General features: G+C 39.9%; 1 protein-coding gene and 1 pseudogene across 13 annotated transcripts in view; one reads left to right on the plus strand and one right to left on the minus strand.

The window, feature by feature from the left end:
• The window catches only part of MAGI2 (membrane associated guanylate kinase, WW and PDZ domain containing 2), a 1,584,028-nt gene that overhangs the window by 1,367,571 nt on the left and 196,766 nt on the right, over nucleotides 1–19,691 (minus strand). The gene's annotated exons all lie outside the window — the stretch shown is intronic.
• Nucleotides 8,413–11,189, plus strand: LOC127491804 (DDB1- and CUL4-associated factor 6 pseudogene; annotated as a pseudogene).

The raw sequence follows: 19,691 nt of genomic DNA on the forward strand, positions 1-19,691 counted from the left end.
CATTTATTTTAAAGACAGAGTTATAGAGTGAGAAGGAGAAGAGAGGAGTGAAGAGGAAGAGAGACAGAGAGACAGACGTCTTCCATCTGCTGTTTCAGTTCCCAAATGGCCAGGAGCTAGGAGCTTCATCTGTTTACCATGTGCATGCACAGGCCCAAGCATTTGGACCATTCTCTCCCGCTGTCCCAGGCACATTAGCAGGGAGCTATATTGGAAGTGGAACGGTCAAGACTCGAAATGGTGCCCATATGGGCTGCTGGCACTGTAGGTGGCAGCATTACCTGCTAAGCCACAGTGCCAGCCCCTGTGCTAGACTTTTGGAGTTAGAAGGGACTTCTAAGATTTTCTAGTGGTGAGGTCACAAACTGAAATGCCTGCTGCCTTGCAGGCCATGGCTTAATCTGTTTTGCCACCATGTTATCTCCTCCTACCATGTTTCATTTTAATAGTGTTGTCATTTGCATTGTGGTCCTCCTCCACACTTTATGCATTCCAATGCATACTGGGAAGCCATGTGTGCAGAGAATCCAAGGTATGCAACTCCCAGATATCCATCTAAAAATGCCAATCATGAGAATCACAGACAAATTCCCAGTCGATGCCCCTCATACTTTTGGGATAAAAGCCCAAACCAGGAAGGAAGGGGTCCTGTTTTCTCATTCTTCTCTCGGAATGTACTTCAATAAGCTTTGATTTATTCTCCCTATTTTCATCTCACTGAGCTTTAATCCATTAATCCATGGGAGAAAAAGAGTCAAGAGAAACTAGATGATGCTCATGACATAGCTATCCAAACACATTTGTTGAACATCCAAAATATATATAAAGGGGCCTGCATTGGGGTGCAGCAATTAAAGCTGCCACCTGCAACAGCAGCATCCCATATGGGTGCCCATGTGTGTCCCAAATGCTCCATTTCCAATCCAGTTCCCTGCTAATGACCTGGGAAAAGCAGCAGAGGATGGCCCAAGTGTTTGGACCCCTGTCACCCATATGGGATACCAGGATGCTGCTCCTGGCTCCTGGTTTCAGCTTGGCCTTGACCCTGGCTGTTTTGGCCAGTGAACCAGTGGATGGATGATCTCTTCCTGTCCACCCCCCCACACTCTGACTTATAAATAAATAAATAAAATCTTTTTTTTAAAGTAAAATGCTATGTACTATAGTGATACAAGGAAGAATTAGATCTTAGATACTTAAATGGTTCCCAGTCTAGTACTAAAGTATTTGACAATAGGTCCTGATCAAGACTACCTCCATGTTCCTCTCAAGAAGAGCAAACCTTAGACAGATTTTCTGTCTTTACACCCCACGTTCCCTTTTCCTAGAGCAATGCTTTAGAAATGACAATTGAGGAGATAGATTTGTTCATTTTAATATACACATGTATCAAGATAGCACATCACATAGTACCCTGCAAATATGGAGAATTTTTATGTGTACATTAAAAATTGATGATAAGGCCTGGATTTGAAAACACTAAAGTGATTTTAATTTCACAAGCTTGGAAGTGTAACTTCTTTTTCTGTCTCTTTGAGATGTAAATAATTTATTACACAAGAATATCTTCCTCAAGGACCTGAGAGCAATCACTGAAATATAATCAAGGAAGGAGATAGTGCCCATTTCTCCAGTTTCTGGAAGGGTAGGAGCCTAACTTGAATGAAGGACATTTAGCAACACAGATGGCCAAATCCTACAAAACTAGTGCCCTTTAGTACTTTTCCATTAGCACACTGTAGCATTTAAAAACCCTACCCATTTGTTACAACTCCTATTGTAACATTGTCTCTTTCAGTAGCCTTGAATAAAAATTTACTTGACAGTTAAACTGGTCTGGTGCAGTTTTTCTTTTATAGTACCAACTACATATTACTTATACATAGTTAGTCTTGTCTAGTCCAGTATATTCCCAATGAATCTGATTAACAACAAAGCTTAATATTTTGAACACCACCCTTTGTTTGTAGGCAGTGCCCTTTGAAAGAATGAGCAAAGCTTTAGGATTCAGAGAAAATTTTTTTTTGAATTGTGGTCCTACTCCCTACTATAAATGTGGCCTTGGAAAAAAAAAATTCTGATTTATCTGAGTGTTTTCCCCCTCATGTATAAAATAAGGACATCAGAAACATGCTACTTTCCAGATATTCCTAGCAAAAGGATAAACAGGGTAAGAAGAAATGGATGGTCAACAGGAACACCAAGCTCCAATACTGAAGTAATGATACAAAGAGGGGGAAATATCGATTATACTGATTTAATCAGAACACATTGTTTACATGGATTGGAATGCCACACTGTACTGCCATAAAATGTACAATTATTGCTAGTAACATTTTTAATCTTTAAATAGATTTATTTATTTGAAAGTTAGAGTTACAGAGAGAGAGAGAGAGAGAGAGAGAGAGAGAGCTTCTATCCACTGGTTCTGTCACTCCCTAGATGGCCACAACTGCTATGGCTGGGCCAGGTCAAAGCCAGGAGTCAGGAGCTTCATCCAAGTCGCCCATGTTGGTGCAGGGGCCCAAGCAATTGGTTCATTCTCTGCTGCTTTTCCCAGGCTATTAGCAGGGAGCTGGGTCAAAAGTGGAGCAGCCAGGACACAATCAAGCGCCCATATGGGACGTCAGCATCGCAGGCAGTGGTTTTGTCTGCTATGTCAGTTCCACAATTTGGTAGTTACTAACAGTGGGTTCAGCTTGAAAATCTCATTAGCCCAAGTAACAGTGACCCTATATTGCAATTATTACATTTCTTCCCAGAAATAAAAATAGTATTTCAAAAGACTGAAAAAAAAGTAAATAGACTTTAAGAAAATAAGAGCTGAGTAAAGCTCCCAGTGGGATAGCAAAGGCCCCCAACACATCTTTTTGAATTTCTCACCACTCCTTCTGGTTGATTTCCACTAACTCTGAAGAAACCAGCCTTTCGAAACTCCTGTCTCGTCTTGGACACATTTTCTGTTCTTAGACCTGGTTCTTTGGCTTCTCTGGAGTTCTCACCAACTTGTCTCCTTACAAAAAATGTCTATCATTCATTTTTATATTTTTGGTAACCAGTCACATTGTGTCTTGAATGCCTTCCTTGTATGATCTGTTTGGACTGGTTAATTCTCTCCCTCCAAGAAGCCAACCCTTTGTAAGGGAATTGAAACTCCATACCTTCTTAACTTCTAACCATTGCCCCAAATGGCCACCAAACTGCTGTTACTGAGCCAGAGGAACACATTGCAACCTAGAACACAGCCCCACAGGTAGTTTGGGGACTGCTGTGTATCACTGCAAGCCAAGTTTCCAATCCTATGAGAGGACAGAATTGTATGTTGAAAGTGGATTATTTTGGTACATTATTGTGCACTACTAGAGCATCTGCTCTCTGAGTAAATCAATAGTTTCTCAAGCCAAATAGTACATTTGATTCAACCTCTTCAGTTTAAATTACATGACACTGACATTTACTATAACACAAAATTTATAATGTTTGGGATTTAATTAGTCTCAACACTAAATTTTAATGAGAGAATCTTAGAAGGGAGCGATTTAAGCTTTACTGAAGAGTACCAGATGATACCAATACTATCAAACAAATGCTAATGGTATCACAATGAAAATGACAGTAAATGAGTATATTCCTATCTCTAATTTGGATAAAGGAAACATGGAGGTGGGCATGATTTTTTTTAAAGCATCACCTAAATCAATCAGCTAGTAATGAGCAATTTCTACAGATTTAGTGCATGGCTATATCATGTAGGGGTCTCAAAACAGATAAGCTTTTGTCTCTGCATTCAAAGCAAAGACAGGAAGATACATATACACAGGTGATCATTTAAACACTGACCTAGGAGAGATGACTTGGGAGACTTCCTGAGAGCAATAGAGATTTATCTAGTCTTTGGAGATAAGAACAGATAGATACTTGGTAAAGCAGAACAGGAGAGCAAAGCCGAGATAACAGTGGGAAAACTGAAGTATGTTGGTTGGAAGAAAACTTTGAAAACCAGATCATGGGACTGATGTTTGGGGATGAAAGACTATAGAAGATATAAAGATACCATTCTATCACCAATGAAATCTAGGTTGTAAAAGACATCAAAAAGTCCTTGCAAAGGGAAATAATAGATAAAAAAATGTTTGAGGGAGATTTTCCATATAGGATGGATGGAAGTAAGAGGGTAAAGGAGAAGGAACAACACAGGGAAGCTAATTTAATGATATGATTTCTTTTTAACATAGTTATTGTTGCTGAAAGGTAATTAATTCAGGAAAAAAATAATGAAAAAATAAGGGTCAGATACAGAAAAGATATCCAATAGAACATACCCAAAATGATGTTTCCATTCAGTGAATGTGTGTTTACAAATACACATTTGAGAGCTAGCCACATTGAAATGACAAAGTAAGCCATGAAAGCATTGACTGAAAAAAATGTCAGTGTATGCTGACCATGAAGAGGGTGGTAGCTAAGAGTTAGGGATGGATAACAGTAAATGATCAGAGACTACACATGTATTCTAGAATACTGGTGTTTAAGCTTTGATGTGCATGAGAACTACTTGAAGGCTGCTGCATGTTTACAATGCAGCCAATCAATCTAGAGTTGAAGAGAAAAATTCCATACTGAATCCCTGATGAAATTAAGTGATTCTGAAACCATATAGGGACACACATTGAGGGAGACTTTCACAAATAAAGAAAAAGTCGTGTGATGATGTACAACTTTAGGATGCTCAGCTATCATATTTTCCTTGCAATCTGCTTGATGCCACTAGACACTAGCAAACAAAAACAAAAATGGTAAGATTTATAACAAGAGTGAAAAAATCTCCAATTTTGAGCATTGGAGAGAGACATAAAAATAGCTGAGTCATTGCAAATTAAGAAGTGTGCCATTTCCCACAAACATCATTCAAAATATACTGAGTAAAACGAACTTTCAAGAAAAGTAGATTTGTCCTTATCACTATTCTATATTAGAATGGTTTATGTGTTCTAAATACAGATATTTTCAATAGATTCATGACATTGTCCTTTAAGTTGGTATAATTCTTGGCAATTATATACTGTGTATCTTCTTACTCTGTAAGATGAAGCACAGTTGTCTATTTAAATACTGACCAATATTTAAAAATTTATGTTTCCCATTTTATGTTAATTTTTCTATATCTATATAAATTTTATCATTCCTGAGATATTTATTTTTTTTCATGATTGCTTTCAGTTATTTCCAGTATAAATCCTTTAGTAGATAAGTTTTGGCATTGAAAGAATTTAGGAATCCATATGAAAAAAAAGGATCACTAAAGAGATCTCTTTATAATAAAATGACTAAGATAACACCTCTAGATGTATTTAATACAGTTAGTTACTCGGAAAATTTTATGTAAAAATCTCTAGGTTTAATAGCATTGGTCTCATTAAGCAACCTTCATTTTACTAGGAATGTATGAGTGCAGGTTAGGACCATAAAATCTTGAAACTCCAGTTCCCTCTGGTGGCAGAAGCTTCAAAGTGAGACTGTCAGCAACTCTGGAGAGGGCTGTATGCTTGCCTGCATTTACAGCTTCCAGATGAGAAGAAATTCAAAAGGTACAACCTAGGGATTGCAAGCAATGGCTTTGGATTTCGCATCTCAGCTATATCCTTGCAGAAAAATAACTGCTACTGAGAATGGGAAAGAAAGCATGCTGATTTCCTATTGCCTTACCTTTTCTACATAGAAAAAAGCAAGTTAAAAGATTACTTCAATGAAGTTTAAGACTATATTCTGTAGGTGATTTGGAAGGGAACTTTCAAATGAATGTATCTAGTACATTTCTGAAGCCAAGACATAGCAAAAAGCAGAGAAAGGAATAGAAGAAAATCCACGAGAAAAAAAGATGAAGAGGAGATCTGCTGCCCTGCTCATTAGAAGAGTCTCATGCATGAGGTGGTGTAAAGACCTGCGGCTTTCAGATAGATGATCTCATACTGATAAATGTTTTATTTCAGGTAAAATGAGGATACTGCGTTTGCAAATATGTACTACAGAAGTTTTGCAGCTATTTAAGTGGTTGAAGGAGGATTCAACTCCAAAGTTGCAACTATAAATTAATTTTTGGTATGTTACACTTTACAGAACCAGAATCTGAAGCTGGAAAGAACAATAGGGAATCAGAGGTTACTGTGCTGTGAGAGGCACATAATTGAGAGAATGCTAGATGTGATCAAATGACTGAACATGTTCCATTTTCTGTAACATGAAGCTTAAAAGTGCTACAGACTTTTGTAATCCTAGTGAAATGCAGCCTCTTAAATATAATCATGTGCATTTTTGCTTTTGAATTTTGAAGCCAAGAAGACTTTAGGATTATGTCCCCCTCAGGGTTCAGAAATTTTAATAATCCAATAGGATAGGGTTTTACTTTAAATTCCTTTTAATCCAAAGGTTTTAAAAGTCATCTTGAGGTGTAAATATCAAGGAGAACATTTAAATGCATCAAATGTTACAATTATTTTTGTATAAATCCTTAAATTTCAATTTCTCAAAGAGTACTAAAGGACAAACCATCCTTGGAGTGTCTAAGAGGAGACAACGATGTATTTCTTCCAAGTTTATAGAGCATTTACTACTGTTTACCTAACAGACATTTCTCACTCCCATTCCTTCTTCTTTATTTTTAATGGGGTTTGGGCTTTTTTTTTTTTGTTTCTTTCTTACCACCCTCTGAAGAGCCTTGTCCTTCAGGGAGCATTGACCTTAGCATAAGTCATGATTAGTCAACTCCAGTCATGATGCTCTAATTCCTTTTACTAGTGCTTGACTCAGTGAGAGCATGTGATGTAATTATAGTAAATTAATACTGGAGAGGAAGTTGGTTGGGCTCTGGGAAAATTTCTGCACTCAAGAGATTAGGTAGTCTGTAGTCTCTCTCATGTGTAAGGGATATATCTCAAGAGCTCCTGTGGGTAGGTGGAACTGCAGATAATACTGAACACTATGTAAAATAAGCTTTTTACTACATTATCTGCAGCATTGCCACAGGAACCAGAGTTAACTTGTCTTTCCTTGTCTTACGACCTGCTGTCTCCTGTACTTTGGGATGATTGTTAAGTAAAATAAGCATCACTTGAACACAAACATGGTGCTTTTAGGACAGCTGATCTGATAACCAAGGTGGTTACTGAGTGACTAACGGGTAGGTAGCATTTCAAATAAATAAAATAAATCTTAATAAATGTAATGAGAGGATTAAATCATTATGGAAACATTTCTGTTAAAATAATTAGTTTCTTTTAGAACTTGGCTCTAATTTAAAAAGATCAATAGCTTGAATTAGTGTTCACTTGTATTTTGTGGCATTCTTCCAAATAATTATTGATATCATACATCTGAATCATTCACAAGCTTTGCATCTGTTTTTAAATGTGTAGTAATTGTTCTTGATAAAAAGTGCTATTTGTAGGCCAGAGGGAAAATTCTCTTAGTATCAATATTTAGATACGAAATATTCATAGGAGATTTTTTTCCTCTGTCTGAGATTTTTATGAGACTATGTTTTTTTATATATTATAAATAATAATATAATATCTAATCAGGTGTTAGACTGGAGGAGAAAAATATGAAAGAAGTCATATACTGGCAAGAATCTCTATTATTCCCAGAATAGAATTTTTCAACACAATTTAAGAGATACTGGCCATAGAATCCAAAAGTATATGCAAAACATGAGCATACTAATAAAAATTCACTTCCTTTTGCCTAACTTTATGAAGTTCTATTTTATTAAGATGAAAAATATGCCACAGGGGCCAACAATATGGCTTAGTGGGTAAAGCTGCTGCCTATGAAGTCAGTATTCATGTCCCAGCTGCTCCACTTCTAATCTAGCTCTCTACTAACAGCCTGGAAAAAGTAGGGAAAGATGGTCCAAGTGTTTGAGCCCCTGCCACCAGTGTGGGAGACTCAGCTAAAACTCCTGGCTCCTGACTTCAGCTTGGCCCAGCATTGGCTGTTGCAGTTATCTGGAGAATGGACCAGTGGATAGAAGATCTTTCTGTCTGTCCTTCTCTCTGTAACTATTACAAATAAATTAATAAATCTTAATAAAATGCCATACTGGATGTTCTGGGTAGTCTGAGGAGGAGAGTATGAGGGGAGCTCCGGCCCGGGCGCGGCCGGCTTCGGGGGCTGAGGCGCCGCTGCCACCGCCGCCGCCCTCTGACTCGCTGCAACCGAGAGCCCCGGCGCGCGGATGGTGCCGGCGCGGCCCGGGTGTTGATCCGCCTGTCCCCTCCCCCCTCTTCCCCTCCCCCACGCGGTGGTCTCCCCTTCGACCCCGGCCCCGGCAGAGCCATGTCTGGGGCGGCTCCTGCCCACACCTGTTGTGGGACATGAGGAAAAGGTCCCTCGGGCTGGCGGACCCGTCCCGGCTGCGGAGCCGCTACCTGGGTTAATACAATCTGTTGGAATGACACTGGAGAATATATTTTATCTGGCTCAGATGACACCAAGTTAGTAATTAGTAATCCTTATAGCAGAAAGGTTTTGACAACAATTCGTTCAGGGCATCGAGCAAATATATTTAGTGCAAAGTTCTTACCGTGCACAAATGATAAGCAGATTGTGTCCTGCTCTGGAGATGGAGTAATATTTTACACCAGTGTTGACAAGATGCAGAAAGTAATAGACAATGCCAATTTACGTGCCATTATGGAACTACTTATGAGATTATGACTGTACCAAATGACCCTTATACTTTTCTATCTTGTGGTGAAGATGGAACTGTTAGGTGGTTTGATACACGCATCAAAACTAGCTGCACAAAAGAAGATTGCAAAGATTGCTGCCACCTCTGTAGCTCTTTGTCCACCAATACCATATTATCTTGCTGTAGGTTGTTCTGATAGCTCAGTACGAATATATGATCGTCGAATGCTGGGCACAAGAGCTACAGGGAATTATGCAGGGCGAGGAACTACTGGAATGGTTGCCCGTTTTATTCCTTCCCATCTTAATAATAAATCCTGCAGAGTGACATCTCTATGTTACAGTGAAGATGGCCAAGAGATTCTCGTTAGTTACTCTTCAGATTACATATACCTTTTTGACCCAAAAGATGACACAACACGAGAACTTAAGACTCCTTCTGCAGAAGAGAGAAGAGAAGAGTTACGACAACCGCCAGTTAAGCGTTTGAGACTTCGTGGTGATTGATCAGATACTGGACCCAGAGCAAGGCCTGAGAGTGAACGAGAACGAGATGGAGAACAAAGTCCCAACGTGTCATTGATGCAGAGAATGTCTGACATGTTATCAAGATGGTTTGAAGAAGCAAGTGAAGTTGCACAGAGTAATAGAGGACGAGGAAGATCTCAACCCAGAGGTGGAACAAGTCAGTCAGATGTTTTAGCTGTTCCTACTGTCCCATCAAGTCCTGATTTGGAAGTGGGTGAAACTGCAATGGATGTAGATGCTCCTTCTGATCAGTTGCTTCAGCCGTCTACATCTTCTACGGTATCAGCTCCAGCTCACTTAATCTCATCTTCCACAGAAAGCCCTCATTCTACTTCTTTGTTATCATCTCCAGACAGTGAACAGAGGCAGTCTGCTGAGGCTTCTGGGCACCATGCACATCATCAGTCTGATAACAATAATGAAAAGCTGAGCCCCAAACCAGGGACAGGTGAACCAGTTTTAAGTTTGCACTACAGCACAGAAGGAACAACTACAAGCACAATAAAACTGAACTTTACAGATGAATGGAGCAGTACAGCCTCCAGTTCTAGAGGAAATGGGAGCCATTGCAAATCTGAGGGTCAGGAGGAATCCCTGGCCCCACAGAGCTCAGGGCCATCACCAGAAGGCGATAATGATACAACTTTTGAAGAATCAACAGAACATGTGACAAAAAGTCAAGAAGGCACATCTGCAGAAAACCTAGATGAGAACAGTACAGATAAAGCACAATCAGATACATTTACAGCTGAGCCATTGGGTTCCAACTCAGGAGAAAGGAATAACCTCAATCTTGATAGCCCCTGAGAGGTTCCAGAAGAATCCTCTTTGTCTGCAAAAGGCAAGGAACCAGAAACTTCAGATCAGACTAGCACTGAGAGTACTTCCAATCCAAATAACACCAATGCTGAGCCTCAGGCCCAAACAGAAGCCATCGAGCCTTCAGCTCATGAGGAAACATCAGCCAGGGACGCTGCTCTTCAGGACACAGATGATAGTAATGATGACCCAGTCCTGATCCCAGGTGCAAGGTATCGAGCAGGACCTGGTGATAGACGCTCTGCTGTTGCCCGCATTCAGGAGTTCTTCAGACGGAGAAAAGAAAGGAAAGAAATGGAAGAATTGGATACTTTGAACATTAGAAGGCCACTAGTAAAGATGGTTTATAAAGGCCATCGCAACTCCAGGACAATGATAAAAGAAGCCACTTTCTGGGGTGCTAACTTCGTCATGAGCGGCTCTGACTGTGGCCATATCTTCATCTGGGATCGGCACACTGCCGAGCACTTGATGCTTCTGGAAGCCGATAACCACGTGGTAAACTGCCTGCAGCCACATCCCTTCGACCCAATTCTAGCCTCGTCTGGCATAGATTATGACATAAAGATCTGGTCACCACTAGAAGAGTCAAGGATTTTTAACCGAAAACTTGCTGATGAAGTTATAACTCGAAATGAACTCATGCTGGAAGAGACTAGAAATACCATTACAGTTCCAGCCTCTTTCATGTTAAGGATGTTGGCTTCACTGAATCATATCCGAGCAGACCGGTTGGAGGGTGACAGATCAGAAGGCTCTGGCCAGGAGAATGAAAATGAGGACGAGTAATAACCACCTCTTTTGGCAAGCACTCAGATGTTCTGAAATTTGTATAAGACAATTTATTATATTTTTTTTCTTTACAGAACTTTAGTGCAATTTTAAGGTTATGATTTTTTGGAGTTTTTCCCCTTTTTGGGGATAACCTAACATTGGTTTGGAATGAGTGTGTGCATGAATTTGGGAGAGTGTGTGTAAAACAAAACTAGCAAAATGTTTTTAAAACCTTTTGCGTGTATGAGAAGGGCTAGAAAATGCAAAGTGCAATATTTCCCCTAACCTTCAGATGTGGGAGCTTGGATCAATGTTGAAGAATAATTTCCATTATAGTGAAAATGTTGGTTCAAATAAATTTCTACACTTGCAAAAAAAAATGCCATACTGCATAGTTTAAAAGAGAAAAATGCTTATTCAAATTAATTTCTGCATGACAGGAAAGCAAAGGAAAATGAGACAAGTTAAACTCAACCCCAAATTTCTTTTTTATTTAAGTTTTTTTTATTATTGATTTATTTAAGAGGTAGAGTTACAGACAGCGAGAGGGAGAGACACAGAGAAAGGTTTTCCTTCCATTGGTTCACCCTCCAAATGGCCGCAATGGTTAGAGCTGTGCTGATCCAAAGCCAGCAGCCAGGTGCTTCTTCTCAGTCTCCCATGTGGGTGCAGGGGCCTAAGCACTTGGACCATCTTCTACTACTTTTCCATGCCATAGCAGAGAGCTGGATTGGAAGAGGGGCAGCCGGGACTAGAACTGGCACCAGTATGGGAAGCTGGTGCCACAGGCGGAGGATTAACTTACTGTGCCATGGTGCTGGCACCCAAATTTCTTGACTTTCGTGGGTTTAATACACCTTCCAATAATGTAATATTCATTGTTTTCAATTCCCATTTAAAGATGTAAACTACTGCACCGGCATCCCATATGGGTGCCGGGTTCTAGTTCCGGTTGCTCCTCTTCCAGTCCAGCACTCTGCTGTGGCCCAGGAAGGCAGTGGAGGATGGCCCAATTGTTTGGGCCCCTGCACCCACAAGGGAGACTAGGAGGAAGCACCTGGCTCCTGGCTTCGGATCAGCCCAGTGCGCCGGCCGCGGTGGCCATATGGGGGGTGAACCAAAGGAAGGAAGACCTTTCTCTCTGTCTCTCTCTCTCACTGTTTAACTCTGCCTAATAAAATAAAATAAAAATAAAAAAAATGTAAACTATTTAAAATGAAGCAATGAATAGCATTAAGCAGAGTATGCTGTAAATCAGAGAAATGTTCTCTTGAAGCATAAAAATAAGTTCTCGAATTCTCTAACACATACCATTAGAAATAAACTATTTGAAATACATCCTGTGATTTGATTAATAACCACGAAGGATTTTTAACAACTATTTTCCAAAGTACACATTGACATCATTTTATGTTTAAATGACTCTGTTTAGGACTTCATATTTTAAATCCCTTAACTATAGAATTGGTCATAATTTCCAGAGCTGGTGTTGTGGCATAGTGGGTAAAGCCATATGTGTTAGGGAACTGGTGCAGTTTTAGCCAGGTGGCCACATGGCCCAACCTCTGTGGTCAAGCTCCACCCCCATCCTAATGGGATTCCTTGCTCCTGCTTCCCTGCCCGCCCTCAGGCAAAGTTTTAAAAGGGCCTGTTCCTGAACAGGGCTCTCTTGGCCCTTCTCTCCTGAACTCTCTTGGTTCCTCTCTCTAGCCTGCTCCTCTGGTCTCTTGGTTCTCCTCTCCTCTCTTTTGCTCTCTTTCCCTTCGCTGCCCCTTCACTCTGGTCTGTTGGGTGTTTCCCAGTAAACCCTTTCCCTTACTCCAGTCTGTTGGGTGTTCCCCAGTAAACCCTTTCCCTTACTCCGGTGTTTGGTGTGTTTTGCGACGGCTAACATTAATATATAACAATATGGGCACTGGTTCCTGTCCCAGATGCTCCACTTTTGATCCATCTCTGTGCTTATGGCCTGAGAAAAGCAGGGGAAGATGACCCAAGTGCTTGGGCCTCTGTCACTCATGTGGGAGCCTCAGAGGAAGCTTCTGGCTTTGATCTGGCCCAGCCCTGGCCTTTATGGTCATCTGGGGAGTAAACCAGCAGATGGAAGATCTCTGACACTCCTTTTTCTTTGTAACATTGACTTTCAAATAAATAAGTAAATCTTTAAAAAAAATGGTAACAGTTTCTAAATACATGGAAGATGAAAATAAAATGCTACAAATACCATGAAAGTAAGAAAAGAATAGCTGAAGATGATTCAACCCATGTGACAAAATTACATTAATCTAAAATATGTATATGCTGAATTACTACTCATTGCCATTTTTACAAGGTGACCTATCTTTAATTGAATTAAATTCAATGCTCAGTTTAAATATCCATCATTAAAATTATAGCACTGATTTTTATATTGAAAATAACATTTTCTGATTTTAAGTATAGCAATGAAAGCCTTTCTAAAAAATCTTCTGTCAAGTTTTAATATTTGACTTTTGTTCAAGAGAGTGCTGATAGCGATTGTGGTGTCTGCTCTTATTATACATAGAACTTTTTATCAAGACCCCAGTGTGCTGGAGAAAAAAGATACTCTGTTCTCAGTGTGATGTTTATCTCTGATTTAAAGCAGTCTTCAAGCACCTTGTCAGAATCTGCCAAGTATTGCTTTAGGCAACAAGTTTCTAAGAAAGTCCCCCAGGCTACTGGAGAAATTGCTCTCTTTCAAATGCAATTCCTCCCCCCACTTGTTTTCTTATCTTCAGACAAGAAGAGCACTAACCCTCAATCCATGGCTTGATATGGATAGCACTGAACTTTACTGACCATAAAGGATCCATTTACAAATTGGCAGCTGTAGGCTTTTCTAACTAAGAGAAAAAAAAAAAACAAAAAACAGTATCATAGAAGAATGAACAATGATACTCTGAGAATTACTCTCCCCCAACTTAGGTTTTACAACTACAGGAGTTACACAGAGTACCACAGAATGGAGTTGGGTTAATGTAGGCAGCCAGCCAATCCAGAAGTATTTATTTACTGAACACCTGTTACATACCAGGCAAAGAGAATACAAAAATCAGACAGACAGGATCTTCTAACCTAAGGGGACCAAGTGCAATTAAGCAAAAACAACAGGGATGATCTGGAACCATGTTTTGGCAACAGCTAACTTGCCTGGGATGAGGGGAAGAAGTCCAGAATTTCCAGGAGAAGCAGCCAAACAGAGGTAGTGTTTGAGGTTTTTCAGATGTGGATTCTGTTTGGGCATTAAAAAGAAAATGAAAGGGAACATGTAAACTACTTATCAGGTGCCAAGGAGTTACATTCACTAGCTCATTTAATCCTCATAATCAACCATCAATGAATCGGACAATAACCACACTTAACAGAAGAAGAGACCCAGGTTCAGAAAGACTTGATAAAGTCGAAGTTCATTAGATGTTCAACAGCAGAGCCAGTTGTTTTGCTAAAGTAAATCACACTCCAAGGCCCTTGATCTCTACACCAAGTATGTTAGGAAAATGGCACAGTCTTATCTATGGCGCAATCTAAACCCTGATCTACATCCTAGGCCCTCGCCCCCTGCCGCCATTGTTGAAAGCCTGGAAGCCACATGGCCCGACCACCCCCAACCTAATGGGATTCGCTATTCCTACTTCCCTGACTGCCCCCTGGAAAAGGAATATTAGACCCGCTTCCTGGACACACTGTTCTCTTTTTCCTTCTTTGTCCATTCTCTCCGGTCTGCTGGTTTTCCCCAATAAACCCTTTCCCTTACTCTGGTGTCTGGCGTGTTTTGTGGCGGCCTTACATTGGTGTGGAAACCCGGGACCTTACAAAGTATATTCAATTCTTGCTAATACAAGAAGGAAAGAAGGGAGAAGGGAAAATAGGACAAAATACCCATAAAGGATATTAATAATAAATAGCATATTTTTTAAAAAGGTTGGTTTATTTGAAAGACTCACAGAGAGAAAGACACACATACACAGACACACAGACACACACACACACAGAAAGTCTTCCATCTGCTGGTTCACTTCGCAAATGGCCTCAAAGGTCAGGGCTGGGCCAGGCCAAGACCAAGAGCCAGGAGCTCCATCTGGGTCTCCTACATGGATGAGTTAGGTAGGAAGTCAGAATTAATTTAGCCTATGTGTGTATGAGAAAGGCCTGAAGACCAGCACCTACTACACTTCAAAGTCATGCTCAGACCCTGATAACCTCCCAAGTGGTCTCAGCCCTTCTCCAAGGAAAGCTCCCAAATTGGTTACCTGGTCTGATAACATGGGGCAATAAAACCTTCTCAATTGCCCTAAGGGAAGCCCCCCTACTCTGCCCCAGCACCAGCAAATCTGGGGAGGAATTTGATAATTTTCACCCAACAAACCCTTCCATCAGGACTCTTCATCATTTGTCCTGGAGGAGAGGAGGAGGTGGGTAAACAGACTCCCTTAAAAACCTAGGGAGTCCATACAGACTGCATGCTCAGCTCTCTGCCTCTGCTGAGCCGCCTGCCTGGCCTGCCCAGGTGTATTCTCTCCATTCAACTATGTAGCGTCACTCTCCCCCAGTCTGAGGGACTGGGCGCTCTCTCTCTGTCCCCTGTCCCTTCCTTTCTGAAGGATGCCCTGTCCCCAATAAAGTCTTATCACACCTGAATTCTTTCTTGCATGAAGACAAGAACCCCAGGGCTTCCAAGGCCTTCCCTCTGGTAACATCTTGAGGTTACCCAAAAAGGGTAGACAGACAGATCCTTGAAATACAATTCTTTACTCTTGGTTTTCAATATTCCCCTAGTATATATTCCTAGATTTATAATTTTCTAGTAAAATAGCTGGTAACAAATAATGGTAGAGCACTCTCTTGTCTGTGACCTTGAGAATCTTGCTTCTCAAAGGGTGGTCCTTGAACAGCCTCAGCAGCAGCAGCAGCAGCAGCAGCAGCAAAAACAGCAGCTGCTGGCGGTTGATTAGAAATACAGAATATCAGGTCCCACCCATGACCTACTGAGGCAAAGCTGATTCTTTTATAAAATCCCCATATTATTCTTAAAGCACTTTCAAGTTTGGCAAGTACTCATTTACAACAGCAGTTGTCGCTCCCCCTCTTCCCCCTCTTCCCCCTCTTCGTGGAGGAATGACACAGGACCCTGCGCTGTTCTTTTCTCTGCTCGGCCCTTCCCGGGTTTGCTGCTGGTTCTTCCCAGGTTGGCTGCCGATCCTTCCACCTCCGTGGAAGGGCAGCTCCCCCTGCCACTTTCCCCACTTCCACGGGGGAGCGGCACACTGCCGGCCGGCTCTCTCGGGGGCTGCTCAGATGTCATCCGGATGTTCCCCTTAGATGTTCCTGGTGCATGTTGTCTCTCTCCTCCTTTATAGTCCTCTTCCACCAATCCCAACTCTGCTACCCACACGCCGAGTACACTGCTCTCCTCCAATCAGGAGCAGGATCAGCTCCTGCAGGTTATTGGTCGAACTGGAGGCAGCTGTGTAGAAGTTGTTTACTCCTCTCCCAGCGCCATATTGTGGGAGAGCAGATGCATAGAATAAGTCTTAATTCCAGTAACTTAGTCTAGTCTGAGTTGCTCCCCACAAAAAACATGAGTTTTCTTCTGGAGGGACTGTTTGCCCCTGTGTTAATATTACTCTGTTAATATTCACAGATTGTCTCAGAAAGGCACAGAAACAGGGTTGCTCAAATATATTTCACTTTAGAGGACTCTGCTCCCAACAGCCTCATACATTTTGCAGGACTGGGCAATGTGGGGGTGGGGGGAGAATCAAGCAAAGTACAGGACTATTAATCTGAAGAGTTAATTTTTGAAATACTGAAAGATTAGAGATCAGCTTCCGTTTGAGCAGCTGTGTGGCTTTGGCCAGGCTATAACAACTCTGGAGCCTCAGTAAACTGCTGACGATATCTGCCTTGCAAGAGCACTGTGAGCACTGATACACAAATAGGCACTCCAAGAGTAGTGGGCTCAACTTCAGTTACTTTAGCTAGTATAAGGCAGACAAAAGTAAAGGTATACCAGATGATTAGTAACCAAAATAGCAAACAGATGATCTGAAATCTATTTATATGATTAACTTGTATTAGTCTTTATCATATGTTAAGATTTAAACACAACTAGAACATAATTTCCTTTTTTCTTACAGGAATGTGTATGGAGTATAGAATGCTTTGGAAATTCCAACAACCACAACAATAAAAATAAGAATGAATTTTAATTTCACTACTGAGATAAGAAATATTAATATTTAAGAGTCTTATCTTACACATACTTACAATTGCACATATATGGTTTATATATGCAAATGTAGGTTATAATGCATAAACTGCTTTTCAATTTGCTATATTCACCTAAACAAGCAATTTAGTCTTTCATTAATAGTAGAAACCTCAGAGCCAGACCAGCAAGACATCACGTGATCTTTGCTAAATTTCTTGGCTTCATCTTCTTCAACTATAAAACTGGAGTAATAATAGAATTTCCCATTCAGGATTGTTGGATGAATAAATGAGAGTCTCTATAAAACAGAATAGTATCTGGCATATAAAAAGTTCTAGGTAATTATCTATTATGATTATTAGCTCTATATCATTATGTTACAACATATTCTTCTGTGAAGTTTTTTTAAAACATTTACTTACTAACCACAGAGTATTTGTCACAGTTTGAGTTTGCTGGGAAAGATAGCTAAGTTTTAGGCTGTTTAAGCCATAGTAAGTAATCCTTTATATGGATTTCTGCACATATCCTTTTATATTCCCTTAGAATACATTCCTAGAATTAGAATTTTATAGCAAAAATATTACCATTTTACTAACAGTCAAGTATGGATGACATCTGCTATGGGGACCAAGATATAATTCATATCTCCCAGACATCTTGAGAAAGTTGAGAGTTTGAGTCTCCTAAGAGGACTATGTTCAACAATAGAAAAAGGAATACACTGACATCAAGTTTAGCTACTTTAAAATGATGGCTACACTATAGCTGTGACTAAAGGAAGGGAAGGATGATGCATTTGTGCTTTAGTCAGGCACAAAAAAAGGCAGATAGTGAATGATTTTGACATACTACATTGGTGTTTTCCTTAAGTTGTTAACAGCTCTGATACCATATGAGCTGCTAGACTTGAGCTTCTCTTTGGGACAGAGCTCTTTAGGAAACAGCAAAGCCATGGCTTTTGGAGCCAACTGAAACTGGGATCAAGTTTACAGATGGTTGGCAAATCAAACACAACATATGTGTCACTTTCAGAGCCTGGTGCACTGTTACTCAGAATCCAAGCCCACGAGCTCATGCAGCCGTCTGTTCCTCTGCAGTGCTGACGGTTGCACACCACCTGCACATCTACTTGATACAGACCCCTCTGCGTCTGGGCACCTCTTCTCCATTCCCTTTCATGACTCTACCAAGATAAAACAGGGCTTCTCATTAGGCTCATTCCACTCTTGGTTTCACTGTGTCTTGAGTACTAAATGTGAAATAGCATCACTGCTACAAATTACACTGAAGGGCAGCAGTTGCTAATATATCTCTGATGGCCCACAGAAGTAGGAAATTGGCTATATTGGAGGATCACATCTCAGTGGAATGGGTGCTGAATATTTGCTAACACTTTGGGGGCAAGGTCATGAGATTTAATATGTGACTCATATTACTGAGACAGTGAAATCAATTAAATAGCAAATCAGACACACAATTCTCCTTGATGGACCTACTACTGATGACTAGGAATGTAAGACAGAACAGTTACACCTGGATAAAGATCACTTATTTTTATTAGACCCAGACATAAAGACATTAATGATAAAAATGAAAACAGAATAGAGATGGATCTCTTGAATTCAATCACCACTGGACTAGGATAAGGAAATCATTCTGTTTTCAAGATCATCTCTGTTGAAACAAAGATTAACTTATCCCATATCACTTAATTTTCATTTGTGTGGTGTGTTTTCTAAAATGCTTCAGGTATTTTTCCAAGTCTTAGCTTACCTTTCCTGTTCTGTTTCTGTATCAGTTAATTTATGTCTCAGAGCTAAGAAAGCAATAAATTAAGAAATAGAAAATAATTCTGAAAACCGAATTGAGATTACAGTTTCTTTTCCTCTAACTAATCATCATACATTGTGCTGGATTCCAGACCTCCCTCGATTTTTTTTGTTTTTGTTGTTTTTTTTTTTTTTTAAGTGATCTATTTTCCCTCAAGCTTTCATATTAACAACAGAAACTATTTTACCTCTAGCCCTAACCCAACTCTTCAGTTTTAAAATCATGTATTAACTACCTAATGCATACTTAAAAATAGTTTTATTAATTCCATAAATGTTTTCAGAGACTTCAAAAAATACTTTATTACCATGACTGGTTTCAACAGTAAGCAACACACATACATTTCATAAATGTAACATATCAAGAGCTAAATTCACCATCTTCCCTTGAATCTAAATTTTAATCATTTTTATTGCCTTAATGTGGTTAATGCAATTGTGGGTATGTATTTTTGTGTATTATAATGTGTGCATAGTATATATGTGTATTATATAACAAATATATAACTTTCAAAATATTTTTGTTTTTAATACTCAGATTTTAAAGATGAACCTCTAATTATTGAGCTGTGTTTCCTCATTTTTGCTATAAATGAATTTTTTCAATGCCTATGTGACGCATGCACCTATATCCATTAGTTAAAAAAATTTAACATTCCTTCATGGAATGTTAAAATGTGCTACCCCTCATATTTTCTCTACTTTATTAATGTTGTCATCTTCTACTCAACATTCACTTTTCATTCTTTAAATCATCTATTCATGTATTAATTCCTCAAACATTTAATGGGCAACATTCTGTCCAAGATCTTGTTCTAGAT

This window comes from Oryctolagus cuniculus, chromosome 3 (assembly GCF_964237555.1).
Source record: "Oryctolagus cuniculus chromosome 3, mOryCun1.1, whole genome shotgun sequence".
Classification (NCBI taxonomy): domain Eukaryota; kingdom Metazoa; phylum Chordata; class Mammalia; order Lagomorpha; family Leporidae; genus Oryctolagus; species Oryctolagus cuniculus.